At 39.6% G+C, this 17,246-nt stretch overlaps 1 protein-coding gene across 2 annotated transcripts in view; it reads right to left on the reverse strand.

Annotated features, from left to right (window-relative positions):
* The window catches only part of AK5 (adenylate kinase 5), a 2,642,541-nt gene that overhangs the window by 845,774 nt on the left and 1,779,521 nt on the right, over positions 1-17,246 (reverse strand). The window lies entirely within an intron of this gene.

Here is a 17,246-nt window from a genome sequence, read left to right on the forward strand (position 1 = left end):
GGTGTGGGAGAAGCATAATTGATCTGTGAATCTGAGTCTTGGGAACTGGATTGGGTAGGGCTGTAAGGAGCAGTTTGAAAGGATTGTGTGTGTGAATTGTCAGAAGGTGAGCCAATGGGGAAATGTGAACAAGAAGATAAATCAAAAGAGTGTTTAGTCATCTTAATTTTATTAGCTTGTTCAGGGGAAAGTTTAACTATAGCTCTTTTATTCCACCACCCCTTTTTATCCAAAAAAAACTGACCCCTTTGCAACTTTTATAATTTGTGTGGGTAAAGAAAATTTCAAAACACCTTTAGTGACTCTACATGGATTTTTGATCACGACCCAATCACCAACTTGGAATGTATGTACAACAGGTTTAACAACAGAATCAAAGTTTCTCCTTTGTACTTCCTGTTGCACCAAGACATTTCTTCTAAGAATATTCTTATCATTACAAGCTAAGCAATTACTGTCTTTACTTGAGAGACCTTTTATCCACGATGGGCAAATGTTCCCATTAGGATTCCTTCTTTTCAGTAATCTAAAGGGAGAAATGCCAGTAGTGGAATGAGGGGTAACAATGTATGACCAAATCTTTTTTCTTAGAAAGTCTTCAACATCAACATTGGTGGAAATAGCAGACTGAATACCCTCCTTAATGAATCTATTCATTCTTTCAATAAGACCGTTCGAGGAAGGAGAGTACAATGCAACCCTTAGATGCTTAATGTCATGTGCATTCAAATACTCCTGCATTAAAGAAGAACAAAAATGTGACCCATTATCCGTAACAAATTCTCTTGGTGACCCCTCAGCTAGAAAAACCCTGTTAAGAAATTTGATGACAGCATGAGAATTTGGAGTTTCACAAAAATCAAAATCAACCCATTTTGAATGATAATCAATGAGTGTAATAATAAACTGTCTATGCTGAGGTAAAACAACAAAAGGACCAGCAAAATCAATTGCAATTTTGGACCAAGGCTCCTCAGGCAAAGGAACACAGTGTAAAGGAAGATGAGATGTCTTCCAATGTTTATCTGAAACCAAACATGTATTACAATTGTTAATCCAATTAGACATATCTCCATCTAGACCTGGCCACCAAAAGTGTTCTTTGAGTTTTCTTGAAGTGGCACCTATTCCTAAATGTCCTTCATGAGCTGCTTGAAAAAGTTTTTTTCTAAAAATGGATGGAGGAACACATTGATCTCCACGAAAAATCACATCGTTGACAATAGATAAATCATTTGACACTTGAGCAAATGATTTTAAGGGAGCAGGAAGGGAACGTTCTTTGGGCCATCCTGATATAATCATGTTCTTAACGGCAGAAAGTGAGGCATCATCACAATAAGCTTTGACCCAATCCGATCGTGAAATACTGAAAGGAGAAAGAACCAAGTCCTCAATTGAAGCAACAACACATTCTACATCATCAAAACTTGAATCAGATGAGTTTTCTTTTAAAGATAATCTAGAAATACAATCTGCTCTCAAATTATGTCCTTCCGAAATGTGTTGTATGGTGAAGTTGAATTCATGTAATCTTGACAAAATTCTGACTAACCTGGCTGAGGCCTTACCAGTGCCATTACCATTGAGGAGGTGCAACAAGGGTTTATGATCACTAAGAAGAATGAAGTGTGAACCCCAGATATACGTTTACAATTTTTCAACTGCCCATGAGCAGGCTAAAGCTTCTCTCTCAATAGTGCTATAATTTCTTTCAGCACTACTCAGAGATCTGGAAGCAAACCCTATGGTATGCTCTTTTGAACCTATCCATTGACAAAGAACTGCGCCCAATCCATGTTGACTGGCGTCAACAGAGATTGTACATTTTAATCCTGGAGTAAATGATGACAAAACAGGAGCCTCAATTATGACTTTCTTAACTAGGTTAAATGCATATTCAACCTCACTTGACCAATTAAATTTCTCATTTTTCTTGAGAAGAGCACGCAAAGGCTGAACAATCTGGGAGTAACCCTGGATAAACCGAGAATAATACTCTGTCAATCCTAAAAAGATTTCAGCGAATCTTTATCAGAGGGAATTGGTACATTTGATATTGCCTGAGTAAGTGAAAATTTTGGTTTTATTCCATTTTCTGAAAGTGAGTGTCCCAAATAATCTACTTCCTTTGCAAAAAATCTACATTTGTCTTTCCCTAAAGTTACACCAACCTCCTTAAAGCGGGATAAAACTGCCTTCAAAGTGTGAATATGATCAATCTTGTTTTTTGAAAAAATAAGAACGTCATCCTGATACGCTTGTACAGATGGTATATCTCTAAGTAGGACATCCATACATTTCTGGAAAACGCTGGCTGCAGAAGCCAAGGCAAAAGGGAGTCTTAAATATTTATATGCTCCGAAAGGAGTGATAAATGTAGTAAGCTCAGATGATGATGATGACAAAGGAATTTGGTGATATGCACTCCGGAAATCAAGCAAAGTAAAGAATTTTGAACCAGATATACCAGTGAGTAAATCTTGAATTTTTGGGAGAGGATGACAGTCAATGATTATATTCTGATTTAATGAGCGAAGGTCAGCACACAAACAAATGCTAGAATCCTTCTTTTTAACGATGACTATTGGACTGACCCATTATGAAGAGTTGGTTGTCTCAATTATGCCTTTAGAGACCATTTTATCTAACAATTTTTTAAGATCATCTTTAACATTTAAGGGTATTGTCCTTAATTTGTGCATAACAGGGATTGCACCTGGTTTAAGCTTGATTAAGTGCTCATAGTTTTTGATTTTCCCAACTGATTCTTTGAACACCTCTGGAAACTCTGAAATAATACCACTAGCTAGATCATTTAAATTTTCTGACACTAATGAAATGGAGACATCATTAACTTGTACTGGAGAATCAGAACCTGGAACTAGCTTAAGGCCCATTTTTGCAAGATCTTGTCAACCTACAATACATCTTCCTTTGATTGCAACATATATTTTTGTACAAATGCACCTTCCCAAACATGTCACATCACCCATAAAATAACCCAACATGTCGATGTCTTTGCCACCATAACCCTTTGGAACAATATCCAAAGGATGTAACTTCATGGAATGAGATGGCCAATGAAAATTAAATAAAACATCAGAAATTATGGTTACAGGTGCACCAGAGTCTGCCATCATACTGAAAGAAATGTTATTAATCATAACTTTGCACGTAGGTTCTTTTGCACGACTATTCATTGATGACTCTCCATCAGTATCAATTGCGAGAATTATCTTTTTCTTTAAAGACTGCGACAAAATATTAACAGTATTAATATCCAAGTTTTGCAGAGACGAGTCAACAGAAGCAATATTTATGTCTGGGTATTCCATTGAAGAGACAGCACCGACTTGAACAAATCTCTTGCTCCTACAAACTGTGTAAAAATGTCCAATCTTTTGACAATTTGAACATTTCTTTCCAAGAGCCTGGCAAATAGGACTGTTCCCAAGATGTGTTCTTGACCCACATCTATAGCATGAAGAAGTTATTCTCCTTTGAAAAGGTTTTACAAAAGGTTTAACAAATTTGTTTTTTGCAGAAATTGTATTGACTTGTGATTCATTCTGTGAATTTGCTGAGAAAGCTGTATCTTGTGAAATGCATTGTGATGAAATGATAGATCGCTCAATGCTTTTAGCCATATCTATTACCTCTGATAATGTTGGATCACGGCAGCTTAAAATTCTTTCTTGTATTTTTTTATGATAACACTTGTATACAAATTGATCCCTGATGACTATATCAAGATAAGCACCAAAATTGCATTCTGCTGCTAAATTTCTGAGAGCCGAAATAAACTCTTCCACTGTTTCATTTGGCTCTTGTTTTCTTCTCATGAAATTATATCGTTCAAGCATAACATTTGGTTGTTCCAGATATTTTTTATTCAGTATTTGCACTGCACCAGAAAAAACATTCCATCCATCTCCATTTCCAGGCGGGGGAATACCGGGAGGAAGATTATCAAATATTTCCCGTCCCACATTTCCCAAGTGACTATACAAGATTACCAACTTTCTTTTTGCAGAATAATCATCAGCATCAATTGCAACCAAATAACTCTGGAAACTACGAAACCAGGTTTCCCATATTTCTTTGGGTTTGCCAGAGACAGGAAGAAATTGTTCAAGAAGTACAATTTGTTGATTTGCTGCCATTATATTGTATATTATATATCTAAAGGAATATTTTTAGTGCTTTAAATAAAGTTACTTTTCAAACCAGTGTTACTGACAAAATGTAACTTATGTAAAATTGAATATATTTTTTTCTTCTCTCTTTTGTATTGTATAAATAAATTTTAAAAAAATACCTTTTATAGTTTCCACAAAATTTCTTTCCTTCTTGTGTTTGACACCTTATTCTTTCATAAACTCCAAATGCAGGCTTTATATCTCAAATTTGCATAATTAGCGTGTATATCGCTGAAGAATATACACTCTGCGCAAGCCTGTGTAAAATAATCTCTTTTCCGATAAAATTTGTTCGCTCGTAAGCTCCGTAGCTATGGAAACGAACTTGTTGATTCCTGAAAATGGCCGCCGGTCCGGTCTGTGCGTGATGATGCGCAACGTTGTTTTGTGTTGATCACGTTGCTATGATACCACGTTGGAAGCGTGAGGCGTCAGATGAGAGCGTTATCCTAGAAATTGGAACGCACTCAAAATTCCGCCAATGGCTCCCCCGTGATGGTAATGGATCGCCAGAAAGCACACCAAATATCTCGTAATGCTGCCAACAACAATCCACGCTTTGTTTGAAGAGGTAGGGCGTGCAAGTTTTGTCAAATCTTCCTTCTAACAAAATCGTCGCCAAAATGTAAGATACAGATCCAAGCAAATTAAGGCAGAATGTAAATAAAATGTCTGTATCAATAATCCTTGGTTTAAAGCAGATTTATTCTTCAGGTTGAAAGGAAGTCACTGGAGCACGTCTGTTGCGGTAGAAATCCAACTGCAGACTACACATTCTTTAGTTTGGAATTCTCTCCGCAACAGAGGCAAGACGCGAGCACTCCTTGAAAGTAAACACACTCTCAAGAAGCGCACGCCACAGAACACAGAATGTACAATAATGACATGACATCAAAGTAAACCACTTTACAACATATACCTACGTACTCTACAATGACAACCAAGGAAGATTTGCTCAGCTTGTGAAGTTGACCAAGGGGAGATGGCTCCTGTACCCCTCTACTCAGTAGGATAGTGTGTTTCATCGGCCCTCACACATTGAAAGCTCTTGGTGAATTCATGGGTGTTCCCGATAGAATCAGCCGGGAAAAGCCCAGCAAAAAAGACTTCTACTGACTACTTTCTGTCCTGTGCCCACTAGGTCTTTCATATTAGTACTCTATTTAGAGACCGTTGACAAAGGGGGTTGAACTTCATTTGCAATGGGAGTCTCACAATGCAAACAAGGTCAAGCCACTCAAAAATCTGTTGATTGTGAGGATCTGTGATTCCTGTGGGATGAACTTCCTGTAAGTGGGAAACACCACTAGATGTGTGTAATGGACAGTGCACAGTGCAGCCAGTGCTGCCCAAATCCCCTGGCATACCTTGTACTGATGGAGCACACTCTTCCTTAAGCCTCCTTGTGCGCTTGGTAAATGAAGTGCACACACCTCTAGTGCTCCTTATGCATAGCAGTGACTGCATCGATGGTATCTGAATGTATCAATGCCACATACCAATGAAGGAGCTAAGTTGATGTTTGCTCTTCTCATACACCTGCTGGGTTTATTTTCCCAAGCATTACGAAATGGCATATGTATCTAAAAATGAATATTTGAAAACTACCTTCATTCTCTAACAATATTACGAGCTTAAAATGATTCGAATGACCAGGGGGCTGTGGGCTTCACTTTCCAGCACTTGGTTGGCTATTTGTATTTAAAACACTTGAATGCCTTTGCCAAGATTGATTGTTAAAAAACAATTGCATTCGTTTTGAAATGTCCATTTGAAAAGCTGCAAACAAATACGTAAATAAATAAATGCATACACAAATGCCATGAAGTGGAAGAGGATGTTAACATGATTTTTGCACTATGAAAACTGGAAATCTATCAGATAATCTAGAGAAAGTCTTATGTTTGGTGATAAACTTAAAATTTGTGAAAACCTGGAGGGGACGCTGAGGGAGCAATGTGCCTAATTTAAATGGCAGTCTGTTTCCTGAGGGCCACTGGTTGAAGAGGGGTGAAACCCTGAAACCGGTCCTAGGATGCTTGTTTCTGGTCCAGGGAGGACCTGGCTTGTCAGTTCGGGCTGGACTGTTCCCATGAGGCACAGGGTCAAGACTGATTTGCATATGGCCAGGTCTAAACTGGGGTGGCATGGTGAGCAAAAGAATGATGGATTTAACCCAGATCTCTTGACTGGGGGTGAATGTTTTGATTTGTTCTGCATTCCGTCCATCAATTGTGTGTCTTTTGCTTTCTCGCCCTAAGTGCGCCAGGTATGCCCAGACGTGGGTCCTGAGCTCACTGTGCCACTGGAAACAAACTATCCTGGCTGAAGAGGGGTGAAACCCTGAAACTGGTCCTAGGATGCTTGTTTCCAGTCCAGGGAGGACCTGGCTTGTCAGTTCGGGCTGGACTGTTCCCATGAGGCACAGGGTCAAGACTGATTTGCATATGGCCAGGTCTAAACTGGGGTGGCATGGTGAGCAAATGAATGATGGATTTAACCCAGATATCTTAACTGGGGTGAATGTTTTGATTTGTTCTGCATTCCGTCCATCAATTGTGTTTCTTTTGCTGGTTTTCTCCCAGCAGGGCACGACTTACCTTCCATCCTCTTTCATAAAATGAGTATCTTTGAGTAAAAACAACATCTGCGATGACTGTGCTATGCGAAAACCAAGTTATTGTAAAATCAGTCAAACAAAGTTTCATCTCGCACAGCCGAATACTCCAAAGCACACAAAAATCATTGTTTGCCTTTCAGGTAAACAGAACTTCCTCCCTATCGATGGAGCCCAGCATGCTGATATAGTCTTTGTCTACCATTTGTTTACTGCATTAATTTAAAATTTAGGCAGAATGGGGCTTTTCTGCTTAATTATGGTGAGTCAGATACAATACAATATGTCAAGAAACATGTTTTCTTACACCTAACAGTGCTAAGTTGTCGCCATGGAAACCACAGCTGAACAGACTGCGCATGGTCTCGGGCAGCATCCTATTAATCATCGTTCTGCTATTGCCTAAAGTTAAAATAGTTCAGAAGTGAGACTTAAAATGCCCTTTATATGCGCTGAAGCAGCCCGACAATTAAAAAAACTACAGACGCCAACTGTGCATTACAAAGTCTGGATAGTAGTTGTTAATTGAAAGCAATACCTACTACATTGCGAGGGGAATATATATTTTAGTTAACCTATGGGGCCATTTTCATATGGCCAAAGACTCTGCTCGAATTTATTAAGATATATACTTAGATCAATTATTCATCAGTATGTACATTATGCTAGTAGAAATGTGCAATTAACACATTTTGAGATGCCAACAATTTAGCAGGACTCAAACGTTTTTGCGCATGATGCATTAACCCACTGTTACTGAAATTCAGGGTAAACGCATCTAGAGTTGTGACTCTATTCCACCGCCCATCCTTTAGAATACTTCTTTTTCAGACTACAAAAAATACGTGAAACATAAGTTCCTTTTAAGAGATACTGCAGTATGTTGGAGCCCTGAGATATCTCCTGTCTCTGGCTTCCTCTTTATTGGTGCCTTCACATTTCTCCAAATGACTGACATGAGGTTTTGTTTCATATTTTTTCTACTCTACTCCTCCTTGATGCTACACTTCTTTCACCCTTTGCCTCCACCACTTTATTTTGCTCACAGAGAAATTGGAAATATATTTGTACACCATATACATCATTTTCAACCTATTTATTTATTTCCTTGAAGAGTTTTATATAGCGCTGGCTCGACTCGAAGGTATCAGAGCGCTTTACATGAGGATATGTGAGTTACAAGTTACAAATTACATACGTTACAAGAGCTTAGTAAGTCATAAGGAAAAAAGAAGCAATGTTACGGTAATTAGTCAGAGGGAGGGGGAGAAGGGGAAACTGCAGGGAGACGGGGATAAACAGTATCTAAAGTCTGGCTGGGCAGGTGATGGCCGGTGATGGCTGATCTCCTCTATAGCTGTCTAGGCAGCTCCACCGGGCTTCGGCCTTATTGCTCAGTCTCCGAGCACAGTTTCTTTTTAAAAGTCCCGCAGTGTTGCTACTAGGTAATCTCAGGTAACCACCATTTGAGTATATTGCTCCTCTTTGGCGTGTGCTGGGCCCTACTTGGCTGACGCGAAGTCAATTTGCGACCTTGTTGGATACTTTTTGGTGTCACAAGGGTTGCTGCGCGAATCTGTCCAGCTTAGTGTGCAGCTCTCATTCTAGCCTGTGTAAAATGGACGCAGGCGGAGCCTTGCTGGCGGGTTGTTGTTCACTCGGTGGCAAAGCTTCCAGGAACAAGAAAAACAGTCACTATTATGCTGTCTGGCAATTGCAAAAGCTTGATCCACTCAGGGATGGTGGAATTGTGTGGGCTTCCCTTGATAGCGGTAGAGCAATAGTGAGGGCCGGTTGTACAAGGGGATGTTAGGTCAGTGTGAGGGGGGGAACAAACTACTGCAACACAAACTAGATGAAGAGCCGTCATCTTACAGTCAGGCAACACGCTGCTGGTCGAGTGAGAGAAACTGCTGTGTTCGTCTAGATTAAGTTAATGAAATTGTACAGTTGGGGGACCGTACCTGCTGGCAGATCCTAGTGGGTCACCACAGACGGTTTGCAGCTGATTTGATGTAAGAGTGCCTACCACTCACTTCAGCCGCAACGTGGCACCCTTGCTATGCCACTAACAAGAATGTGGACAGACAGCAAGGTCTAGCTGTGCATCACAGATTTGAGGGAAAATCCCTAGGCAGTCAAGTGGTCAAAACAACATTTAAAGACTCATAATAACCCAAAACATGATATGAAAAAAACTCAGTGTAAGAGCATAAGTTCGCTAAAACATCATTGATTTTATTCTCATTTTCTTAAAAACATATCTCTTATCAAAAGTGAAAATAATGAACAATAAACACCAGCCATCCTAATGATGGTAAATTATAAATGACAAAACACATGAAACATGACCATCGATCAGATTAGTGGCCTATGGTTCAATTATCTGAACATGATATTATGGTCTTAATTATACAAGGATGGCATTATTGTGGCTATGTGATGGGTAAACAACTTATTGCATATTCTTGTAACCAAGTACCAATTTTTTTTTTGTGATGCTCAACCTATTCATGCCCACTTGCGTAGACCCCTGAAAAAGCATTATAGTACATTTAGCAAAGGAGGCAAATGGTTAAGGGAAAGGATGATTTCTTCTGTTTACTGTGGAATCCTTTAAACTTCTCAGAATTGGAATGGTAAGTTGCTTGAAGAGTATATCAGAGAGATAGCTTCCACCTCGGGGGCTCAACGGGAGGCTGTACATTCTGTACTCCTTCCAGAGACAGAATAGACGCTCATGATTAGGATACTGATGGTTATGTTGATGTTTAGGGAATTTATTAAACGCACGTATTCCAACGGTCTCTTGGTGCTGAGAGGAGAGGGAGAGCTGTCTTACAGGCTCTATCAGTAGGCTAGAGTGAATAACCATGTTTTCAGTTTTTTCCTAAAACTGGCATACTCTGGTGTTAATCTGATTTCTATTGGCAAGGAATTCCATAGTGTGGGGCCCAGTACCGAAAAGCGAGAGCCACCCATTCTCTTTCGCTTAAATCTAGGAATGGTCAGCATGTTCATAGTGGCAGATCTGAGATTCAGTTTAGGTAAGTATCTTGAAATCTTTGTGGATATGAATTTAGGGCCCGTCTCGTGAAGTGCGTTGAAAACCATGCATCCGGTTTTAAACATGTACCGCTGAGTCACAGGAAGCCAATGTAGCTGCTTCATTAGCGGCTTGGTATGGCAGTGTCTAGGTTGCTGAAAGACTAGCCTAGCCGCTTGATTTTGGTTCAGCTGTAACCTGTGAGTTTGATTAGCAGGGAGCCCTAGATAGATGGTGTTGGCATAGTCCAGCCTGGACATTATCAAGGCAAGCATAATAGCTATGCTTGCCTCCCTGGAGAAACATTTACAAATTTTCTTAAAGGTCCTCAAGTGAAAAACACACGAGGACGTGACCAGGTTAATCTGTTCCTGCATGGATAGATTAGCATTTATCTTAATGCCCAGACTTTTGACTGAATGTTTTGGGATGGGTGGAGTCTCCAGTGCAGCTGGCCAGTGTGCTGGTGTCTACTGTTCTATTCTGTTGTTAGAGATAATTATCTCTGTTTTGGCCGAGTTTAATTTGAGATAATTATGAATCATACAGTCTTTGATGGAGAGCATAGTATGTTGGAAAAAAACCTTGGAGTCATTCGTATCATCAATCGGAATGATCAGCTGCATGTCATCCACGTAATATTGTATACCTTCACTCCCCTTTTTTGAAGAGCTCTGATCAGGGGACAGATATAAATAATGAACAGGTGGGGGAAAGTGAGGACCCCTGAGGTACCCCACATGTGGTATTGACCCTTACTAAGTTGAAAGGTGTCAGCCTGACGGATTGGGTACGTTCTCCTAAGAATGAGAGCATCCAATCCAGAGCCGTGCCTCTCAGACCTGCCGCTGCCATTCTATCCACTAAGATGGAATGATCCACTGTATCGAATGCAGCGGACAGGTCTAATAGTACCAAGGCCTGAGTACACCCTCTGCAGCTCCTTCCTTCAGATCATCCAAGACACTCAAGATAACTGATAACTGAGTGCGACAGTCTAAAACCCGCCTGATGAGAATCCAGAAAATATGATTCTTCGATGAAGGCACAAAGAAGTTTAGCTACATGAGCCTCCAGCAATTTTGCCGGGTAAGGGATAAGGGAGAAGCGAGATAGATCTGTAATTGCTCAGAAGGCTGGGGTCTACTCCAGCCTTCTTTTGTAATGGGACTAACACTGCCTCTTTGAAGGCACACAGGACTACCCCTTGCTCTAAGGAGGTGTTGGGGAGAGAGAGAAAAGTAGCTGGGAAATGAGAAAGAAGTTCTTTTTGTATCCTAATAGGGCAGTGGTCATTGGGGAAGCCAGATTGTATCTTGTTTCTAAGTTCCTCAAGCCGATCTGAGGTAATGTTTTGAAAGATGGACATCGTTATGGGATTTACATGTTGCTTATGTGATTTCCATTCCTGAGGGCCAGTAGAAATAGAGTTCTGGATGGTCTTAATTTTTTCAATAAAGAAAGTGTTCAACTTGTCACATAAGACCTGGAAAGGGGTAATGGCCAGAGTAATGCGGTCAGGACTGGAAAGCTCTCTGACCATTTTAAAGATATCTTTAGATTTGTTATTAAAGTTGAGTACCCGGGTTGAGTAGAAGGCTTTTTTCGCCTCCACTATAGCAGCTTTGTAGTCTGTTAGTGCTCTTTCATACATTTTCCTTTCTGTAGGGGAGTAACTTCTCCGCCATTTCCGTTCCGCCTGGCAAGTTTTAAGTTTTACAAGTTTTAGCTCCTCAGTAAACCAATTAGAGGTTTCATGCAGCTTCAGGCACCTTTCTTTCCTCTGTAATGGGGCATGCACCTCACATGCCCGTAATTGCCAGTTGGAGATGGTTCTCTCCAGCTCATTAACATTATTCGTTATGGGCGGGAGGGTAGATTGCAACGTGTTGAGGAATTCTGGTAGTCGAACACGATTCCAATTTCTGGTCAATAGTTTTGTGTCACTCAGTGATTTAACTAAAGATAGGCAGTTTATAGCAAAATAAACGAGATGGTGATCAGACCATCCATAAGGCTGTACCATTAGGTTGTGGACTGAGAAGTTAGAGGTCCATAATTGATCTAATGTGTGTCCTTTAATTTGGGTGGGCTCCGTTATAGATCCTTCTAGATCCAGGTTGATTAATAGATCGGTGAGATCTTTGGAACCCCGACTTTCCCCTTCCTCTGATGGCCAGCAATTCAGATCGCCAATTAACAATATTTTTGCATAATCTATGGTAAGTGGAGTCAGATAGTTAGCTAATTCGGTGACAAACCCTCCCATAGCAATAGGGCGTCTATAGATCAGTATACACACTATCGTGAATTTGGGAAATGTTAGTTTTAATGTGAGACTATCCACTGAGCTCATTTCAAAGGAGGCAATAGAAGTAGCCGACAGTTCTTTTTTGATGACTGCTGCTAACCCTCCTCCTCTTTTCCCCGGGGGACTATTGGTCTGCATCAAGTAATAATTACTTGGGAGGCAAGCTAAGATGTCGGGCATGGATTCCTGGGTCAACCATGTTTCTGTGACCAGGAGTATGTCAGGAGCATCAGTGTCTAAAAGGTTAAAAATCTCTAACTGCTGCTGACTATCTGAAAGAAGTAGAACCCAGAGGACCATTTGTGCAAGAAGTCCAGTTCTCCCATGTAGTGCAGTATTTGGGCTTTTCAGCTTACCCTTAAGATGTTGAGCACCTGCACTGAAAATGTTACCTCTCCAACAGGCAGCTAATAGCATCAAGAGAAAGGACTGGAAGCATGGTGAGAAATTGATCTTTCCAAGATGTATTTTCATGTGCTGTCCACTAGACATGCTTGAAGCTGAATTTTGGGTCACTGCACAAGTCAACTCCTTGTTGGCCTACCGTTCGTCATTGCCCTCTCTGACATCAGAGGATAGAGGCCCACCTCAGTTAGCAGATTGGAAATTTCCCCTCACTGTAAGACATTGCTTTGCACCATTTCTGAGGCCTGGGGCATAAGTTACATTTCTGGCACAGTCCTTGTACAAATATTTACAGACTTTTATCTCTCATTTTCAAGCGGGGGGGAGAAGACCCTGGACCTTTGTTGGGAATTGTGGCACAGTAGATGCATTTCCTTTCAGACACTACCTTTGACGATGTTTTAGATGTAGAGGTGGCACCATGGGTTGTCGTTTCAGCAAGTAACCCTATTTAGTTAAAGTTGTGGACGATGGAGGATTCCCAGAAGAGACTTTTAATGCTTATTCCACACCTCAGTCCATTCCATATTTCGGTCCATACCAGTTGGCAGTAAATGAAATGAATGAACATCTGTTGAGGATCAGATTGTATTCCATTATTGCCAATCCAATTCAAGTGAGATAATCTTCTTATTCTAAAAGGGATGTGCATGCAGGATTTGTCATTCAACTCAGACAGCACTTTAAATTATGGACCGGGGGTCTTGGTGACTTTTTTAGTGACAGATCATGAGCACTTGTCTATTTAATCCTTGTCCAACACTGCCCTGCCACTTTCCTCCACCAAAGTTTGACACCTATGTGCCATTGATACCCCAGTACGTTGCTGGCTTTGTTCCCAAGTTCATCTAGTAATGGTAGCTATCTGTGTTGGATCACTGGGCACTCATATAGTTCATTTAGAGAAACTGCATCAAGTTTTGATTGCTGCTTCTGGTTAAACCAGTTTTGGTTGACTTCTCTTTCTCACTGCTGATGGAGGTGTTTGCTAAACTCATAGGAAATATTATTTTAGGAAAGATAAGGGTAATCCTACTCACATGGAATCAGGGCATATAATGTATAAACAAGGGTTCTTTTGGACAATGTACGGATAAATGATACGTAACTGCATGTAGCAAATTTAAACTAGAGAAGGATGTTAAAAAGAGAAAATGTAATACGCAAAACAATAAGGAGTCCAATTCTTATTTTATACAAGTAAGATATGTTTTGAAAATTTGATAGTGCTCTGTGTCCCATGTAAAAAAGAACAAAAAAAGAAATGTGACACAATATAATATGTATAGGGCTTCTTAAATATACATAAACGACCATTCACAAATGAGCAATGTCCTACAGGGGCACCCTTTGAATTTCAAGGATGCCAGAAATGGTTAGTTACAACATGAGTCGATGTTTCAACCCCGTAAAGGGTTCGGGGACTCATCAGGACCATAAAATAAGGGACATCTGGAATGAAACAAAGGGCCAAATATTCAAATGAGAAAGAGAAAGACTTAAGTGATATCAATTATAAAGAATATAAGGTGGACCTGGAGATTCAATGGGCAAAATGTCCTAAATAAAGAAGTGTATGCCATACAAAGTGAGAATTACTAAGGGAGTGTTACTCATGTAGGGCCCAGCCTGGCGCTTATGGGAAAAATTGAGGAGAAAACAAAGAAAGCGAAAAACATAATGACTCAATTGTCAAAAACGGAAGCGAAAGTGCAGGCAAAATACCATTAGGGACTTACGCTAGTGAGGGTGGGGAGGGGAAGACCAGTATAATGGAATTATACTCCGCAAGATGTGGGACGAGCCCCAGAGGTTATTGTTACAAGAGATATGTGCCGCTGTTACAAATGGAAAAGGATTGTGTATGATTCTGAGCGATAATAGTGGCTGCGCATGGATAATGGAGCACTTACTTGAAGCGTGCATAGAGAGCCAGAATCTGAGTTCGGTTATGGTAGGAGACAGGGCGGGCTAGGATATTATCATCCTTTTTCATGGACGTGGATTATCGTCTCCAGTCCGTACAGTACAGTGAGGCGATTTTACTAGCCTGCCCCGTCTCCTACCATAACTGAACTCAGATTCCGGCTCTTACCGCATGCTCCAAGTAAGTCTCCATTATCCATTTGGAGCTACATGAATAGTTTGAAAAATGATCCAAAGGAATCTAAAACTCAGAGCAGCAATATTAATATTTGCAAACATTGCTTTCATTTGGTAATATCTTTATTTGAAAGTGATCTAAATTACATTTGAATGTTTTATGCATGGCTTTCTTCCACCCATCTAAGTACCATGTCAACTTTGCAAAATAGTGAGCTTGATGTCTTGAGAACTTTTAATGTCTAAAAATTATAGGAAATGTAATGAATAACTGTGGGAACTTGGGTATCTTTAATATGATCTAAAATAGTGCTAATATTTTCCGGGTGAAATCTGTGATGTTTACCCATTTAGAATGATTGTCTTTTTTCTCAATATCAAATAACAAAAGGACTTCAAAAGAGTGAAACTAACCTTTGATGGCATTGAGGCAACATTGACTGATTTCACATTTGTTATTTGTTCTAGATAACTGTGACTATTATATCTCCCACCAATCCATATCAACTTTTAAATATCATTTTATATCTCAAACTTTGTAATTCTCCAATAGGTGACTCAATTAATCTGCTCATGGTTTCGAACCACTAGTTTTACGTATTGCAGTGTAGCTAGTTGTGCTCAAGACATGTTTATAGTGTAGGAGCTGATTGGTCCTCTAGGCAATTGCTAATATTTTTCCCATCTGTATGCTTTAAGTCCACATCATTAGTCTCTCCTCTTTGAAATTACCTGTTTCAAAACCAACCATTTATGTGTTTATACATCAAGTGAGATTGTTTATGAGGAAAGCAAGATTAAAACAGTTTACTGCATGCAACATGTCACCCAATCCCACACTCAAACACATGTGCTGCATATATCCCAAAGACAGTGCATTAATCACTGACAATGCCTTATGTGATCAAGAAAACATTAATGGAAGCAGCACACTTTTTACCTAACATGTAAAGGCGAGCCATCCGACATATACAATCTGTGCCTCCTTCCACGATTAAGAAGATTTTTGATAAAAAAAGGACTCTAAAGCCATGTAATGAAAGCTGCTAATATGACAAGAGAGAGAAAAGTTGATCAGTGGTGCACAGGAGGTGGGTGATCGGGCTTCTCATTTGGAAGATTAGATTGGTTGCTTAAACAATAGACGGTCAATCTGAATAACAAAACCCAGAGAAATAACAAAGTTACATGATATCCCTAAGGGTGTGAAAACTCAAGAACATCTCAAATATCTTGTTATCTTTTGAGCAGAGGTGTTGGAAACGAATGAAGTACAGAAACCGAGTCCCTAAATAGTGTTTTGTCCCAGCACGAGATGGGTCTTTAGAAGGATACATTCCCATCTGTGAGTGATAGTGGTTATTTTTTAAGTACGCCGAGCTGTTGAAGTGTATTGAAGCAGCCGGAGAAAATAGAAAGGTGATCTGGTCATGACTCAATCTTTTCATCACTTGTTGCTGTAAACATTCGAGTTCCTCAGGGAAATATTTTGTGTAGCCTTAAATGCATGTTAAACATGAAATATCAGATATTGTTTGGCCTTTTGTCTTCTTAAAATTATATTTACCTGTGATGGACGCTAAGAAAGTGAAGGAGTTAATTCAAATTTGAAGAGCTAAAGGTGTGGTAACATAAAAGGAACATTTACAGAAAGTATTTTGGCTACTAAATAATGATGACAATGGGTTGGCCAATTGCTTCTTTAGTCAAGTATACGTAAAATGATGATTTCCTATTTTATTAGAATGTTTTTAACATTATAGGTTTACTTTCACTTACTCTTAGTTAATTTATGTTGGTTAATGTGATTATAACATGTTCATTTGTTGCAAATGTTCTTTTCCTGTCTATATTTTCTAATAACTTTTATGATTCGTGAGGGAGTGGAATAGTGAGGTTATTGTGCCAACTACCCCTTTCTGACTTTTTATTTCATATTGATAATCCACCCTGGTGCTTGAGACATTTTAAACCTTTATATTTATTTTTGATCCCGCATCCCTTTCTGGACTTTGAGGCATGCACTTCTCTTCAGACTAAATTCATAGTGCTTTTATCATCATTTAATATTTGTTGTTATAAGTCTTTCAATGGAGGGTTCTTCTATATGGACAGGACATATTTCTAATTTTAATTTTCCTTTATCTTTTTTATCCTTTTATAATGGAGGTAAAACTTTATTTATGTCACTGTGTATTTATACTACTAAATAAATGCTCATTATATGTACTCTCTAACTCATATACTTGAAATTTCTAAAATTTCTAACTTTGTCATGATTCTTTTCATATTGATAATATGACTAATATGATACTTCGCAATGTCCTGGGATCAGACAATGTTATTAGAAGACAAATGTTTGACGCAACTGTCCATATTAAATGCATTAGTTAATCGTTCATGCAATAACAACCAACGCTTGGTGAGCTGTAAACCTAGTCTCTCTGCCTCCCATAAAACCTACAGCTGCCATGGGTACTCCCAGGGACAGACTCCAGCCACATCTCCCAGCAGTATCCTTCCTAACGGCTCAGCCAAGCGGTCAGATTCCAAACTGGCCAT

This window comes from Triturus cristatus, chromosome 4_2 (assembly GCF_964204655.1).
Source record: "Triturus cristatus chromosome 4_2, aTriCri1.1, whole genome shotgun sequence".
In the NCBI taxonomy this organism is placed as follows: Eukaryota; Metazoa; Chordata; class Amphibia; order Caudata; family Salamandridae; genus Triturus; species Triturus cristatus.